The 17500-nt window shown below is 49.9% G+C and overlaps 1 protein-coding gene across 2 annotated transcripts in view; it reads left to right on the top strand.

Annotated features, from left to right (window-relative positions):
• The first annotated feature begins 7700 nt into the window (after positions 1-7700).
• Positions 7701-17500, top strand: part of Nfil3 (nuclear factor, interleukin 3 regulated) — a 16137-nt gene continuing 6337 nt past the window's right edge. The window contains exon 1 of one of the 2 annotated variants that reach the window (XM_027409893.2): positions 7701-7792. The gene's annotated coding sequence lies outside the window, so the exon portion shown is untranslated. Of the gene's footprint in view, positions 7793-9461; positions 9676-17500 lie in introns of those variants that run through there. The other variant, XM_027409892.2, reaches the window with a different exon arrangement.

Genomic DNA, 17500 nt, shown 5'->3' with positions numbered 1-17500 from the left:
ATACATCACACACACACACATATCACACACATCTCACACACACACACCACAGAAGGATCCAGAAGAAATTAATACATATATGTGTATGTATACATTAATACATATATGTGTATGTATACATTAATACATATATGTGTATGTATACATTAATACATATATGTGTATGTATACAGCTATATACATACACACATATGTATGTTCTTCAAACAGCCAATAGTAGAAGTAGATGATTTTTCACCAGCAAGAAAGTCACCTTTAATGCCAGCACTCTGGAGGCAGAGGCAGGCGGATCTCTGTGAGTTCGAGGCCAGCCTGGTCTCCAGAGCGAGTGCCAGGATAGGCTTCAAAGCTACACAGAGAAACCCTGTCTTGAAAAAAGAAAAGTCACCTTTCTTTTAGTCTGCTCTATCCAGACCTTCCTTTTGACACATTAAAATATGTTCACTATCACATCTTACTACTGCCCAGCTAGGTTATCACAGCCAAAAACAAAAGCCCTCCCCAACACCCTCTCCTCTGTGCTTTAGGAAGCACTAGTCTTTTCAGTGTGTGTGGGGGGGAGGGGTGCGTGCCTGTGCACATGAGTGTACAAGTGTGGGTGCCTGCACCTGGCGTGCTCATGTGGAGGCCAGAAGTCAACACCGGCATCTTCCTCAGCTGGTTTTGGAGACAATCCTGGAACGTGGAGCTCACTGACCAGCTAGAGTGACTGGCCAGTGAGTTCCATGTTCCTCTTGTGTCTGCCTCCCCTGTGCTGGGCCCACAACACTATAAGCCTTGTGACAGCAGAGTTCAGCCCTGACAAGAAGGTAAGTCAGGAAGGAGTCCCCAACACTGACAGTGTCTCCCTGCGAGACTGAAGGGCCTCGCTCTGTCTGCTGCTTTTAGTGAAGGGTTCCTTATCAGAAAACGAATTTGCAACAATGGAGCTGAGTTTGATATCTGTTTTCAGGAAGAGAAAGAACTTGGTTGGGCCTAGGTTTCCCAGAAATGGGAGCTGGAATCATAAAGGACTTCAGGGAGGGCTGGTCCCAGAACTGCAAGAAGGATGGGAAGGGGGGAGGGGAGGCACAGAGGAAGGAAAACACTAGGACCAGGGAATTTGGTACCTTGCTGACCAGACCTCCCCAAGACGCTGAGGTGTTCTGCCTCTGTTGCTCACAATTCGTCTGGTGATGCTCTGTGGTTCCTGAGGAAAATGACACCTAGTCCTGGCATAAGTTCCTGGGGACAGGAAGTGTCCTATCTGCTCTGGGTCTATAAAATCCAGCTTGCTGCAGATTTTATGGAAAGCCCAGATGAAAGCCCCAGAGTCAGACTTGCTGGCGGTGATTGGAGACATTAAGGCTCCAAGATGGCTGCTCGGAGGGCAGGTAGTAAGGCCTGGGATTCCTGAACCTAAGGGGTTCCAGGAGAGTTGTGCTGCAACTTGACACAACCCAAGTGTCCTGGCTAGTTTTATGTCAACTTGACACAAGCTAGAGTCGTCCAAAAGGAGGGAACCTCAATTGAGAAAATGCCTTCATAAGATCTGTCTGTGGGCCATTTTCTTATTTAGTAACCATGGGGAGGTTCATGTGGTCTCAGCTTTGGCCAACTTACTTGAATTCATTACTTTACTTGTTATCATGATAAAATGCCTGGCAATAAGCAATGTAAAGGAAGAAACATTTCTTTTGACTTAGTTTTAGAGAATACGAGTTCACCACAGCGGGAAGGTATGGTGGCAGAAGTCTGAGGCCCTGGTCATTACTGCTCTGTAGTCAGGAAGCAGAGAGAGTGAAAAGGAAGTTGGCCGGAGCTATCAAACCTCAGACCCACCCACAGCAACCCACTTCCTCCAGCGAGGCTCCTTACCTAAAGGTTCCACAACACTGCCACTAGCTGGAGACTAAACTTGCAAAGCCAGTGGGGACACTGCATTTTGAGATACAGCACTGCTGGACCCCGGGGCACACCTGTCTGACTCCAGCTAAGATGCTTCCTAGCAGGGCTTCCCTGGGAAGGATGCGGGCTTCACACTAGCAATGCACAACTCCCAGAGCTGAGCCTGCTTCCTCGACACACCCATTGCCTGTCTGCGGAGTGGCAAGGGTGGGAGTCCTCATTACACGGGATGTCCTGATGAGGGTGTGAGCTTGCTGTGGCTGCCTGGGCCGCTTCTTACCATTGCTCTTCTACAGACAGAGCTGAAGCACAGACTCTGTGTGTGCAGCTCTACTCTGCTGCTTTTCAGATGAGGAAACTTCAGGATTTCGTGTCACTCAGAGTCCCGGCCAAGTCCCTACAGTATTTCTTTTATTTATTCTCTGGAGCTGGAGCTGGAGCCCAGGGCCTTATGAGTTCTAGGCAAGCACTCAGCCACTGAGCCCCAACCTCAGAGCCACTAAACTGACTCTTACTGTACATGTGACATTGGTCATTAAAAAGCTCAATTGGGGACCACTGAAATGGTTCAGCGAGTGAAGGCACTCGCCCCTAGGACTGGTGATGTGTGTCCCATTCATGATCTTGCACCCACTTCTAAAACTTCAGACAAACTCTTCCCCTTCAAGAAGTGCTCTGTTCCCTGCCATGGGCTAAAAGCTGTCTTTCCTCTGACAGCTGGAACATAGCCTGTGCTTTCGAGTGACTGTTATCACACTGTGAGCGTCATCTGGGTTTGATTTCAATCCACCATCACTCCCCATTCTCCCACAAATCGATGAGCCTGGCTTGCCCAGAGTGTGTCAAAGGAAAGGAAGAATGAGGTCTTTGGCTGTAGCAGGGATTAGGAATTCCTGAAACTTAGAAGGTGTTCAATAAATGGAATAATCAGTGACCTGACACCCCTGTTATTTCTGGGATGCTGTCTTGTAGTCATAGACACTCACTTGTTCAGTGGAATTGAAGGAGGACCTGGCAGTGTCTAGCTAGTCTACACACACACACACACACACACACACACACACACACACACACACACACACACACACACACACACACACACACACACACACACACACACACACACACACACACACACACACACACAACACACACACACACACACACACACACACACACACACACACACACACACACACACACACACACACACACACACACACACACACACACACACACACACACACACACACACACACACACACACACACACACACACACACCACACACATACACCACACACACACACACACACACACACACCACACACACACACACACACACACACACACACACACACACACCACACACACACACACACACACACACACACACACACACACACACACACACACACACACACACACACACACACACACACCACATCACACATACCACACATACACACACACACCACACACACACACACACACACACACACACACACACACACACAAATTATATATGCATGTATGCATGTCATGTCTGACAATGTAGTTTCCCCGATGAAGACTGGGTTTTGTTTGTGTTTCTGTTTGTTTTTAAACAAGATTTCTAACTCAAGTTGACCTAGAATTCCTTGTCTAGCAAAGGATAACCTTGAATTCTAGCTCCTCCTGCCTCTGTCTACGGAGTTCTAGGGTTACAGGTGAGAGCCATAACAACAGTTTATTTCAGTGCTGAGGGTCAAACTAAGGCCTCGTACATTGCAGGCAAGCTAAACTGTGCCCCTGTCCCAGACTGAGCTTTGTTTGAGCTAAGGGTAGGAATCCCTAACACATGCCAGTCTGTGTTTCAAGCCCTTTCCTAACCAAGGGCAACCTTGGTGATTTTATTCTCAAAACATGTTGGGATCAATATTATTATCATTTATGACTACCAAAAAGGGAAACTGAGGCAGAGGGCAATGGAGGAAAGTATCCTGCCACAGCCATAGGCTGGTAAGTTAATGGAGGCAGGGGCTTCCATCTCTGCAACCACCGCTGGGCCCTGCTGCCTGTGTCCTTTGGTGATGAACAGAGAGCCTGATTTTTGGTCATTCTGACAGTACACAGCCTGGCAAGATGTCCTCAAGTATGTGTGACTGTAGAGTTGTCTGCTGTTAATGTCCCAGAATGTATGTGACTGTAGCATGCATGATCGTCCCAGCTAAACCCTGAATATGTGTGACTGTAGCAAGTTTGATGATCTGCAGCTGATACCCGTGTGTGTGTGTGTGTGTGTGTGTGTGTGTGTGTGTGTGTGTGTGTGTGTCTATAGCATGTGTGTTAGTCTGCAGCTGATGCCCCCGAGTATGTGTGGCAGGTGTGATTGACTTTGAGCAACAGTAGCTGAACATGAACTTCTGCAGAGCTTCTCAGAGCCTATGAGACTGGAAACTTCTCAGAAGCCCAGAAGTGTGGTCAAGCACCCAGCTTCCTGGCTTCTGAGAGCATTTACCAGAGTACCGGTCTTCAACACTCACTGAGACAAACTGCAGAAGACAGCTTTGTCTCTGAGCTTGCTGGTGTGCAGTGGAACAGAGACAGTGGGAGGGGTGTGAACTTAGGAGGCTCCCACCTGGAGGAGCTTCCCTGCAAAGCCCATGTCTGCCGTCTCCCTGTGGAACACTGGCAGGGGCCGGAGCAGGAGGAGCGTTTCTGCTGCAGCTCCTGTTTCTACTCCTGCAGGGCTAGATGACAGAACAGACCCTCAGTGACATAAAGCGGCCCCCTAGGTGAGACCAGGGTACAGAACATTCTAGAGCCCAGGCCTCTGCTTGGCAGCGGTATCTCTTTCCAGTAAAGCACTCTGGGTAGGACTTCACAGAAATGTTCAGATAAGCTTTGCACCTTCTTGGTCTGAGCTGTCTCGCAGAGTGGATGTGTCAGCCCTTATTCTTGGTAAAGTGATTTCTGCTAGAACACATTTCACAACTGTACATTTCATGTCCTTGAGACCTAGTTCTGTCCCAGTTGTCAACTGCTGCCACAAGGCTTGCTCCATCAACAATGTTTTGCAATGGATGCCATCAGCTGTTTCCAAAGTCCCGACCATTTTAACGGAGCCCCTGGCTCCTCGGTTCCCTGGGGTCTGTCCCCCTCCTCCTGCACCATCACCCACATCTGTCGTTCAATCTGAATGAGCAGGGAAACAGGCAGTGACTGACATGTGCGCCATGTGCGGCTCAATTTGAAGACATGCTTCCGTTTTTTTGCAATACTATGCTTACAACATTTCCCTGAGTCATTTGGAACGCCTTTGAAATGCGTTCGAACCCTCAGCTGCTCTCCTCTGGGGAGAACTTGTAGCCAACGTAGAGACCTTTCTTTCTTAGCTTGAACAGTTATTTCACCTTCTGCTCCTCATGCTCTAAAGCCATTCCATCTCTATGGGCTGATATTTGACCCTCTTCTATTACACAATTTCCTCCCCCAAAACAAAACCGGCAAACCAGTTTTTGGAGAATTAGGCCAGGCATATTTTGTGTACATCTGGATGATGGAACCACACAGCAGGAGTCTGGCAGGGGTGGAGGTGGCTGGGTGGGAGGAGGTGGGGAGAGGCTAGGGGACAGCGGCTCTTTTCAGCTTCATACTCAGGCGTGAAAAGAGTCACTGCTTGGTGAGATAAAGGAATCCAAAAGTCAAAGCAGAAATGCTATCTATGTTAGACCACTTGTTGGTGGGCAGCACACCAGCCCTCACTGCAAAGCAGTAACTGAAAACAAATAAGCAATGACAACCTGCGGGTCTGTGTGAACTTGTGCCTCGAAAAGCTTAATTAAAAGATATGAGAGAGGGTTGGAGAGGTGGCTCACCAGTTAAGAGCATTGACTGCTCTGCCAGACGACCCAGGTTCAGCTAGCAGATGCTCTTGGCAGCTCACAATCATCTCCAGTCTCAGGGGATTGGACACCCTCTGATGGCTTCTGTAGTCACCAGACACATGTGGTACATAGACATACATGCAGGCCATACACTCAGATGCATTAAGTAAAAATAAATACATCTTTTAAAAATTAAAAATAAGCAAAAGGTACTAGAGGATCAATAAACACAGTACAGTGGTAGGTGGTGACACTGGCCATGGTCACCAAATGAGGGCTGTAGTCATCCAAGGGTACATAGCAAATGAAACTTTTCCACAAAGAAACTCAGAAATCTGGTCCACAAAGCAGAGTGATGGAGCTTCAGACTTGGTTTGACACTGGCCTGTCAGTCAGCCCTGTGACCGTCATATTCATAGGACTTCATTTTCCATCTCTAGGCTCCAGCCAGATAAGCCCTAGACCAACTCATTCATTCATTCATTCATTCATTCATTCATTCATTCATTCATTCACTAAGCTATAAACAGAGTTTCATATAGCCCAGGCTGGCCTGGAGCTGATATTATAGCTGAAAATGACTTTGAATTTCTGTTCTTGCTGCCTGTACCTCCTGAGTTCTGGGATTCCAGGCATGCACCACCATGTATCTTTTACATGGTGCTGGGAATTGAACCCAGGGCTTTGTGCGTGATAGGCAAGCACATTACCAACTGAGATACATCCTGGCCCAATGTTTTATTTGTTTTTAAATGTATTACGTTTATTTATTTATTTATGGTGTGGGTGTGCGCGCGCGCACTCACTCAAATCCATGTCACAGAGCATGGATGTCACTGGATAATGCTAATGGCTCTGCTCTTCCCTTCCACCTTTTGAATCCTGGAACTCAAACTTAGGTGTCAGGCTTGGTGACAAGCGCCTTTATCCACTAAGCCATCTCACCAGCCTCACTTCAAAAAAAATTAATTCCTTGCCAACATTGAAAGCAGGATATTACACACACACACACACACAGGTTTTTTAATGTCAACTTTTGAAACACAACGAAGGCATTTTCTCTCTTGTGTCACAGGCCACAGGTAACTCACCTCCTGAACCCCCATAAAGTACCTGGATGTAACTAACCAGGTCTAGCAAGGGCCAGGGCGAAAGCTTCTGACACTGGACTCAGGTTTTCTAACTGGGGTTAGGCCTGGGTTCAATGCCCAGCACCACAACAAAGGGGAGCCCCTCTAGATCTAAGCCGTCTGGCCCTTCCAATTGGACATGCCCGAAACTTTCCTCAGGAAGTCACATTCTCACTGTTCTCAGCTTATACCGTTTACATTTTCCAGTTGTAGAACACTGGAAACGATGCCATTGGTGATCGTTTTCTGCCGGCCCAGGTCACCTCTCCGTGGCTTCTGCATCCATACAACCCAATTCCAGCTCTAAGAGAAACCAACTGCTTAGAGTAATGATTTTTTTTTTTTTTTTTTGAGTTTCAGCCCATAAGGCACTTGATTAGCATGCAGTACGCCCAGGGTTCAAGCCCCAGCACTTCCAAAAAATCCCTCAACTTTAGACTTCATACTTGCATCGGGTCCCTCTTTCCTCTCGCTCCTCAGAAGACCCTAATTCAGCCTGTTCTGAAATCAGCATACTGGCGGCTTGGGGAAAGTCCTCCCGCCCCAGGGTCATCTTTCAATTTTCTTCCAGTTCAATTAATTGCAAGCACTTGCCCACTAGGTGGACTCTCCAGGGTGTAACCCTGGACACACCATCACCCAGACCTGGGGATGGAGCCTCCGCAGCCTCGCCGAGCTGTTTCCTGAGCACCAGGGGGCGCTAAAAAGTTATTTTCCAAGTTGGTATCAGATGCATCTTTTACACTTCCTCTGATTTCCAAGTTAGATGACAATGACGGAAGCACAAATGAGGTGGAGGCGTAGTGTAAACTGCCCGGGGGAATGAAGACAGGCATCAGATTTCAAAATTTAGTCTAAGGAACAGCTTCGGGGGTCAGAGCGTCGGTTCCTCCGCTGTCAGCCTCCGGTGAGTCAGGCAAGTTCAATTGGCTTTTTGTGGAAATGTTACTCTTTATTCTACCTACTTCGGGATCCTATGACATCAGTAAATTTGAGAAAAGTGGAATCGATTAACTAAATCAAGATTCGTTTACACCAAGGCGGTCAGTTCTTCAAAATAAACATGTAAAAGGGCGGTTTGTTTCCTGAACTGGTCAGCACCTGAGAAAGTTTTACTATATCGCCTATCTGTGTTGCGGGGCTGGGGGTGGGAGCTTATTGGTTAAAGGGTGTAGACCCCGTCATTTATTGCCCTGTGTAGGCGTCCAAAAGTCCAACTGGTGAAAGGTAATTAAACTAGCACTATGTGTGCCTCCGAGATTATGTTTGTAATGTTGTAACGTGTGTCTGGGGTAGATGGAAAGAGACCCACTCAGTGAGATGTTCTGGGTGGGAGACCCGCACTTCGCTTTTTACCTTGGGGTGTTGCTTTCTGAGAGAGAGAGAGAGAGAGAGAGAGAGAGAGAGAGAGAGAGAGAGAGAGAGAGAGAGAGAGAGAGAGAGAGAGAGAGAGAGAGAGCGCCATTCGAGCTCAGCTCCTACAGTCCGAGCAGAGCAGGAGACCGCTCAAGGACCTCGCCACCTGCCACATTCCGTATTTGGGCAAGCGCGTGCGTCACTGTCAGGAATATGGCTCCCTTTGCCAAGGCCGGCACTAATCTTACGTGTCTGTAAACGCGGGGTGTGTATGCCACGTTCCTTTACAATACCCAACCTGGTGACTGACTTAAGAACATGCCGCCAGATGCCCCGTCTCCCATTTGCTTATGTCTTTTGTACAGCCCGGGGATTGGGGCGGGGGGAACTGGAGTGTTCACTGGGGGACAGAAAGGACAGAGGAGCTACCAGGTCAAGATCCTTCGTGGAGTGCCCTCTATGGCTCGCTCGAGCCCGGGCCCCGGGCGTCCCAGTCGGGCGCACCCGGGCCGCAGACCCTCAGGTCCTCTGAGGCAGCCGCCCCCTCTCCACGTGGTTGGGGACTCAGACCGACCGCATCCAGCCTGGTTTCCCAGTCGTGTTACGCAACTACTTCGCATGGGGTCGTCTTCGCCCTAATTGTGCCAGGGGCGGTGTTTGTGTACGAAGCTCACAGGCAGCAGGGCAACAGCCGGGAGAGGAGCGGGACATTTCGGTCGCAGCTCATCCCGGCCGCCGCGCCCCTTCCCGGTCTCGGGGGGGACGGTGGACAGAAGGAGCCCAAGGTCTCCGCCACGCCCGGGTCCCCGCAGCCCTCGCCCGGGGTTCTGTTGGCAACAGGTAGCCCAGCCCGCTGTGGCTCTCGGGGAAACAAACAAAAAAGGTGAACTGAGCGAGCGCAGTGGCCACGGAGGGCGCGGCCGGCAACAGGCCAAGGGGTCTCGGGCTCCTCCCAGGCGCGCCCCGGTGGCTCCGCGGTGCGTCCCGTTGCGCAACGCAGCGCTCAGCGTGGGTCCCCGCGGACAGCGGAGAGCAGCTGCGACCGCGGCCAGGGAAGGACGCGGACTGGCGGTGGCGCCGCGGCGGAGGGGACCGGGCGGGCAGGGGCGGGGCGGCGGGGGAGCCCGCCCCTGCCGGCGCGGCCAGTGGCTGCGGGCCGGGGGCGGGCGCGGGCGCGGCGATTGGGGCGGCGGCCGCCCGTCACGGCGGGGCTGGCGGGCGGCGACGTAGCGCGGCGCTCGGAACTGACCTACTAACACACATCTCTCGGGCGCGGCCACGGTGCCCGCGGACCCGGCGCGCCCGCCAGTCTCCCGCGCCGCGCCCTCGCCACCGCCCGCTGAGGGCCCGGCGGAGCCCGGATCGCGCTCCGGCGCAGCCAGCCGGGTCCCGGACGCCCTTTCTTCCCGTCACGGGCCAGGGAGCAGAACCACGGTAAAGCGCTCCGCCCACCGGCGGCCCGGGGGGCCCGGCTCGTTCCGCGCCCGCTCTCGGAGCGCGCGGCCGGCGGGCGTGGGGCGCGGGACGCGGGCGGGCGCGGGCGCAGGATGGCGGGAGGCGGCGTGTGTGCGCGGGGCATGCATTACATAAACTTTTGCTGCCTTGGCAGGAGGGGGACTCGCCACCTTAAGGTAGCTGCTTTGATTGCAGCGCCCTGGCGCCGGCACGTAGCCCTGGCTGCCGCGCGCTCCCTCCCCCTCCCCGCTATTGCATAATGTCTCCGGATTTCAGGAAAATTGATGTTTCGGTGGAGAAGAGCGCGCCGGGGAGGCGGAGCGGAGGCCGATTCCCCTAGCAGCCAGACGACGTGCCCTGCTCTCCGGGGTCTCTCCGTGCTGGTCCCCTCTCTGGGCCCGCAAAGGGGAGGGTTGAGTCACGGGGACCCGTCTTGATTTGCTTAGGAGGAGGGTTGGGAGTGCGAACGGTGACGGCATTCGGAGATGCCTGCGCGGCGTTTGTTTGTGTCAAGCGCTGTGTCTGCACCGACGTTTTTCCACCCTGTTTGTCGTCAGCGTGTTTTACGAGCCCTGGGGAAGGTGGAGGGATGTGTCCTTTCTTACATTGCATAATGGGCCCGAGGTGAAACGTGGGCACCGAGGACGAGCTGATATGGGAATATGCGCAATGATTTGGTCATTTTAGCGCAGCGTTGGGTATTAGATCCTTGTTGGTACCTCTGTATCGTCCCAAATAAGCATGTTTTGTAAAACGAGCCTACGGAATTCATTATTAAGAAAGGAGAATTCCTAGTGTTGGATACTGATGCGCGCGTGGGAGGAGGGCTCCTTATAAATGTTCGAGGTGTTATTTTTAAGACCAGGACAAGCCATTGTGACGTTTGTCTCCCCACTTTCCCAACTGGAATGCGTTCCGTTCCATCCGCTTTTTTCTCTCACCTTATCATCATTGGTGGGTTTTTTTTTTTTCAGACACCACAAGACAGATCATTAATAGATTCCTGGAAATGTTAGGTTATGTAACTGCCGAATTTGCTGGCTGTTGAGCATAGAAACAGAGCTAATTACGTGATTTTATAATCGTGCCACAAAGAAAGTAGGGCAATCTCAGCGTTTAAGAATGTCACTATCAACAGCGGTTTTTGTTGGTTCTTTTTAAGGATATTTTAAGCCGGAAAGTGACAACCGACTAAGCTTTGACTTAGCCCATGCTTGCCAAATGTGTGTCTTTTGCCCTAAATGAAATGTACGTCTTTCTAAATTTAGCCCTATCACATTTTAACAATCGTGGCCTCGGTGCTATTTCTGGTGTCTCCAGGGCTGTGTGCAAATACAAGCTCAAGGCCATTTGCTGTAGTTTTTTAACTCCAGCCTTCCAAGACCTCTGATAAGACTGTATTTTTAGGAAGGCATTTCGCAGCGCCCAGTGACTGCTGCTGAACGCGGGGCCCCATTTATCATTTTAAAGGACACTTTGGAGGAACTGCTGCGCTCATAGGCCAGCAGGGAATGGCCAAGAGTCATCTTCTCTCAGGCTTTTGTAAATAACAACGGCTAATGAGGTCAGAAGTATTTATTTCGCATCGTAATTTCCACCCCCCCCGCCCCCAGATCAGATATGAGTTATGGGAAGCATTATATAGGTTAGTAGATTGTATTTTTGCCTGTGTAACCTAGTTTTATTCATTGAGGATAGATGAATATGTTAAGTATCTGGATATTAAATTTCTTCCCGGACTCTTACTTAGTGTAATGATGTATGAATATACGTATTTAATAGTGTCTGGGATAACATTTTTCTTAGAGTAGTATTTACATAATTGAATTACAGGGGTGGACACATTGTAGATATTGACACTTGGGATATATCATTACCCCTATTTCAGCCGTTTTCCAAGACGCTGCAGTTGCGCTAGGTCCCCCGACCCACTTTGCGGGCTGGGGTGGGAGACCCAGGCCTGCGGGGGGTGGGGGTTTTGCAGCGCCGCCTTCCATCAAGCGTCCTTGCTCCCCTCGCTCCCGACCCAGGGACCGGGCACGCTCCTGGCGGTGGCAGGCGGGGACCTCGGCCCAAGACGCGCCCCTGGGCAGCCGCTGGACTCGCCTCGCGGTGGCCCGCGCGCCTCCCCGCCCCCTCCCCGCATTCCTTTGTTCTGGCGCGGGGGTCCTCGCGGCGCCGAGGCCCCGCTGCGCCGCCCACCCGGCGGGAGGCGGGCCCGGGGAGCGGCGCGGCGTGGGGGGCGCGGCCGCGGAGCGGGGCGGAGGCTCGCGGGGCGCTGTGCGCTTCGCTGCGCTCGCCCGGAGCCGGGAGGCCTGAAGCGGAGAGCGGGCGTGCCTCGTGGGCGCAGGCTCCAGCGGAGATGGGCCTCGGGACGGGGCAGCCCTGGGCGGCGCAGCCAGGGAATAGACTCCACTCCGCAGCACCGCTAGCCGCGCGACCCCCACAGACACCTTTGTTCCTGGAGTCTTCGTTGTATTTCCGATCCAAGCTCTTCTCCATTCATGGAGCGAAAAAGCAAGACCTCTAAATGGCGATAGCAATGGGCCAATGGGCGACAGCTGTCTTGATCATGATGGAAAAGAGGGTCCCTGCTTGAACGTGACCGGTTGAGCCCACATTTTTATTATTTCTTGTATCTAAAGTTTGTATGATCAAAGGCCCAAGATTATATATATGGTCAGGTGTCCCTAACTCTAAATCACCCACATAGATGCAGCTGTCCCTCTGTAAAAGTACCTCCCTGCCTTTTCATCCCAGAGGCTGGTTTCCCTCGGTGGGCTCCTGATGTCACTCATGCGAAGCATCCAGGTGTTGGGGCGTGATCAGCTCAGGCTGCTCTCTGTGGATGGTAAACCTGGAATTCAACTTCAGTGGATGCTATGGGACATCCCAGGGACCCTCTTCAACGGGAGACAGCTTTAGGGGGTACAAAAGGACAGGTGGAAGTGCTGCCTAGGCCTCTGGCTCTTCACTGGCCTCTAGGGAATCTTGAAGGTGAAACCTGTGGAGCTGGACAGTTTGTAGGAGCTCAATAAATGTTTCAGGATGGTTAGATCTAGGCTCACTTTCCTTTACTGAACCCGAATCTCACAGGAAGGATGGGGTTGGTATTGGCTCTGTGAAGATCCATCTTTTTTTGTTCCTGAATACTCCTGAGTTGTATGTTGTTGATGTCTGTTCCAAGGGGATCCTTGACGACATCAAAGTGCTTCAGCGTCCCAAGTAACTGGGTTAATGTCTTAGGGAAATGTCTGAAGGAAGAGAGATGATGAGTCCCCACAGCAGGAGTGGGTTGACGTTTTCCAGATCCCAGGAACTCTCTAACTTGTGTTCTCGGGGTTGGCTGATGCTTGCCTCAGAACATCTGGTCAGCAATGACTGTTCTCACATGCTCCTGTATACATACGCCATCGTAGAGGGCACATGTAGCTGTGTGGTTGACAACTAACGCCAGGCCCTCTTACACTGATGGTTCTTGATCTTGTTGAAGTAACTGGGACTGAGGTACCCGGGGCAGTCTAGAATAGTGCCTTGCAGAAAGGGCTGGAACTTGCAGACATGGCGGCCTTGATCATTCCTCAGAAATGAGAAGGGCGGTTACTAAACAAGGCAGGTGGAGGACCCACTCAGCACCCCCATTTTACAAAACAGGCAATTGGAGGACCTGGTTAGCAGCCCAGGCCAGGATTCACAAAGATGGGAGCTCTGTCGGCCATGCCCACTCTCCTCCCCATCCTGTGGGTCCCTTCAATGAGAGTGAACACAAGCTCACTGTACTTTGGGAAACAGTTTCCTTTTCTGTGTTGAGGGCTTATCTTGGCAATTATAACATCACCATGATGCAACAGCCTGCAAATTAAAGCCCTTTGTGAAAGGCTGAGCACTGGTTGAGCAAGGCCCCTGACTCACTCCCGCCAGTGGAGTTTTCTCGCTGACCTTGCCGTGGTCATCAGTGGGTTTCAAGATGCAGGTCTAATTGAAGCGTGGGATGCAAAGGCGCGGTCAGAGTGCTCGGCGTTATTTTTACCCAACTTTAAAATCGCACATGCCTCATTATTTCCATTGTAACCCAGATGGCATCGGTGCTGTTAAAAGTTGTTTATTTTTAATTTGTATTGAGGAATGAGAGTACGCTTGGGATTCAAGTCAAACATAACAAACAATGTAATTGAGATTTCCTATAATGCTCACTACTTGTTTTTGCCAGGTATGCCTGCATTTCACAGGGTTAGCACATTGTTTGATATCCTGTTATTTTTCTAAATTTTATTTGAGTTGATTTTTATCCAGGTCAGACTCACAGTGAATGTCGAAAGATACTGACCTTTGATCACAATTACATAAGAGCTTTTTTTCAGTTTCAAAATGAGCCTTTATTGCCACCACCCCCACTTACCTCTCACATTTCTTTGCAACTAATTTTCCTGTAGTTATGGGGAGTTGTTTCTCGCATGGCTTTAATTAGAGTTTAAGCTTGTTTTTTAAGTTTAGAGGGGATTTACTAGATGCCATGCGTTAATAATCCAGGCTTTGAGGACGTTGGTTTCACTGGAGTTTGGGTGTTTATAAGCCTTTCAAATATCAGAGCAGGGTGTATTTTATTAACTTTCTAGGGATCTTAAATGCAATTAAGTAGCCTTCAAATAAACCTTCCACTCTAGTCACAAGGCATACGGCACAATAAATGGCACTTAAAGTCGTGTGCTGAATAAGAAAGCAAACAAGAACATTAAAAGCCAGGCTAGGGAGGTTGGGAACATTCAAGAGTTCTTTCTGCCATGTCCTGTCCTCAGCATGAACTTTTTTTTTTTTGTAAATGTTTTGGTTTTTGCCTTTAGACTTTAGACCAGTTGACTGTGATGTTGGTGTCCCTAAGACTTAGGGGAGACTGGGGTTGTAGCTCAGTGAGCAGTGTTGGCTGTGCATTCCCAATGCCCTGGGTCCTCTCTCCAGCACCCCTAACCCAAAGTCACGGTGTGCACCTATAGTCCCGGCACTTATGTGGTGGAGACAGGAGAATCAGAAGCTCCTGGTTATAGCAGACTATTCCTGGGGAGTTACTAAATGGACCAATTATCTTTTCAAAAGTGTCACAAGTCGGGGCTGGAGAGATGGCTCAATGGTTAAGAGCCCTTGTTACACTTCAGATGACCTGAATTTGGTTCTGAGGGCTGGCATGAGGCAGCTCACAACTTACTGGAACTCCAGCTTCAGGGCGTCCAGCACTCTTCTGACCTTCACAGGCGCTGGCCATGAGTGGCAGACACTCACACGGTCATATTCACTCGTAAATAAAAACAGCAAATTGTTTTTGAAACTTTTCTTCACAGGTAGTAATGGTTCTTATTTTGAAGCTTCACTATTAGGTTTTAAAAAACACATTTCTGTATACACCCACACAAAGCCACTCTCTCCCCTGCCCTCCCCTCCCCTCCTCTCCAGTTGTTCTAATGGGTGGCCCTGTGTGTCCTGCTTGTGTCCAGCTTTAGACTTACTGCACTGTGTCACAAACACTTGCTCCTGCGGAAACTGTCAGTCACACTAGTTCATATGTTAGTCAGCAAAGTATATGGGTCCATTAATAAAATTCAGGGTTGTCATCCCATTTATCAAGTTTAAATTTAATTTTCAAGTAATCCCTTCTTGAACTTGGAATCTTTTCTTTTCCCGTAAGCCGGGTCAGGTCTTGATACATTTATTTACAGATGCATCCAAACAGAAAAAGTGGGTCACTTTGTTGCCAGGATAGGACTAATCTGCCTGGGTAAGAGGTGGCTCATGTGTGTGTGTGCCACACGTGTGCACCAGGCACGTGTTTCTCCTGGCCCTGGGTGTTCTTTGGACTGCTAAGTGACTGCAGGCCCTGAGCTAAGTTCCTGCAGGCACTCAGGAACTAGAGTGTTTTGTCCTTAACGTAAAACATCAGTGAGTTAAAATGCTCCTTCACAAACTCAATGACCCGAATGCAGTCTCCAGATCCAGAAGGAGAGAACCAACTTCGGAGAGTTGACCTCTGAACCCCCTCGAGTGCCTACACAATAATAATAAATAAAAATAAAAGGCCTTTTCTCTAAGCTCACGTCTAAGGAGATGATGAAAGTGATCAGTTTGCTTTCCAGAAATTTCACAGCTAGAGCCTGGAGAGAAGGCTCAGGGTTCAGGGCTCTTGCTGGTCTTGCCATTTAGTTCCCAGCACCACGTTGGCAGCTCCCAGTTAGCCTCATCTTCGTGGATTTTGGTATCTGAACAAGGAAGATGCTGGGTGCCTTGTGCTTGTGCATTTCTGTTTCGGTAGAGTCTGAACTGCCACACTGACTGACTTCTGAGAGGTCAGAGGTCGGAGCTGCACATGCATTTCTGTTATAATCACAGGGAAACCCCTGCAGGGTAAACTGTCTAGAATTTATGTTGTGGATTGGATTCCTTTTTCAGACTTTTTTCTTAGGTCAGGTCTTATTTTAATTGCACAGAGTATTTAGGTCATCTGACTTAAATAAACTCCAAGGATCTGTGCTTATGAAATACAGCTCCTGCCTGTAGCAGGTTATAAAAAGCATGCAGTAGCAGTGATGGTGTCTTCACAGTGGGCGTGGGAAAAGATGTCAGCTGGCGTGATGCGATGCCTTGTCTTAAATTTCTCTTTTTTATTTGTGTCTTTAAGCAGTCATATTAGCTAATGGGTGTAATGGAGTTAATGGCGCTAACAGAGGTAACATCATAGAATCGGCATTTTGTGTCAGTTATTCACCGAAAAAGAAACACAGATGGTGACTAAGGTACCCCAGCAGTCGGTGTTGATTTCAAACAGTGACACATGGGTGAAGTCATGGTTGGATTAGTCATAAAGAGCGATCCTGGGATCCAAAGCAGTCATCGTGAATGTTGATGGTTTTAGAAGGTGGCCTCAACTGTGCTGAGGCAGTGGTTGAGTGGGTAAAGTCCCTGCCATTGAACGTGAGGACCTGAATTGGGATTCTCAGAACCTGGGGGGCAGAAGAGTATGCCTGCAGCCCCAGTGCTGGGGAGACAGAGAGCAGAGACAAGCAGATTGTGGGGGCTTGCTAGGTAGCCCATCTGTAGAAACAAGAATCTCCAGGTCCACTGAGAGAGACTGCAAAAAAAAAAAAAAAAAAAAAAAAAGTAGGTGGGCAATAAAGGTGATAGACATCCCAGAGTTAGCCTTCAGCCTTCACACACACACACACACACACACACACACACACACACACACACACACACACACTCATGCATATTATAATAAAAACAGAAAGATATTGTCAAATACATTTGCCTGCACCCATTGTTGAGGACAGTGGGATCCCTAGTGGACTCATCTCTGCTTTTAACTGCAGTGTGGTCTCCTGCCAGTTGCTCAGCCTGTCAGTCCTTTAGCTGCTTGCTCTATGTGCTGGCCAGTTTTGTGTCAACTTAACACAAGCAAGAGTCACTGGAGGGAGCCTCAGTTATGAAAATGCCTCCATAGGCCTGGACGTTAGGCAAGCCTGTAGGGCATTTTCTTCATCAGTGGTTGATGGGGGAGGGCCCAGACTATTGTAGGCGGTGCCACACCAGGCAGGTGGTCCTGGGTTCTGTAAGAAAGCAGGTTGAGCAAGCCATGAGGAGCAAGCCAGTAAGCAGCTCCCCTCCATGGCCTCTGCATCAGCTCCTGCCTCCAGGTTCCTGCCCTGCTTGAGTTCCTGTCCTGACTTCCTATGAAGATGGACTGTGATGTAGAAGTGTGAGCCAAATAAATCCTTTCCTCCCCAAGTTGCTTTGATCATGGTGTTTCATCATAGCAATA

This window comes from Cricetulus griseus, chromosome 3 (assembly GCF_003668045.3).
Source record: "Cricetulus griseus strain 17A/GY chromosome 3, alternate assembly CriGri-PICRH-1.0, whole genome shotgun sequence".
Taxonomy (NCBI): Eukaryota; Metazoa; Chordata; class Mammalia; order Rodentia; family Cricetidae; genus Cricetulus; species Cricetulus griseus.
The sequence above is the reverse complement of the archived record's forward strand: the minus strand, read 5'-3'. Positions and strand labels throughout refer to the sequence as shown.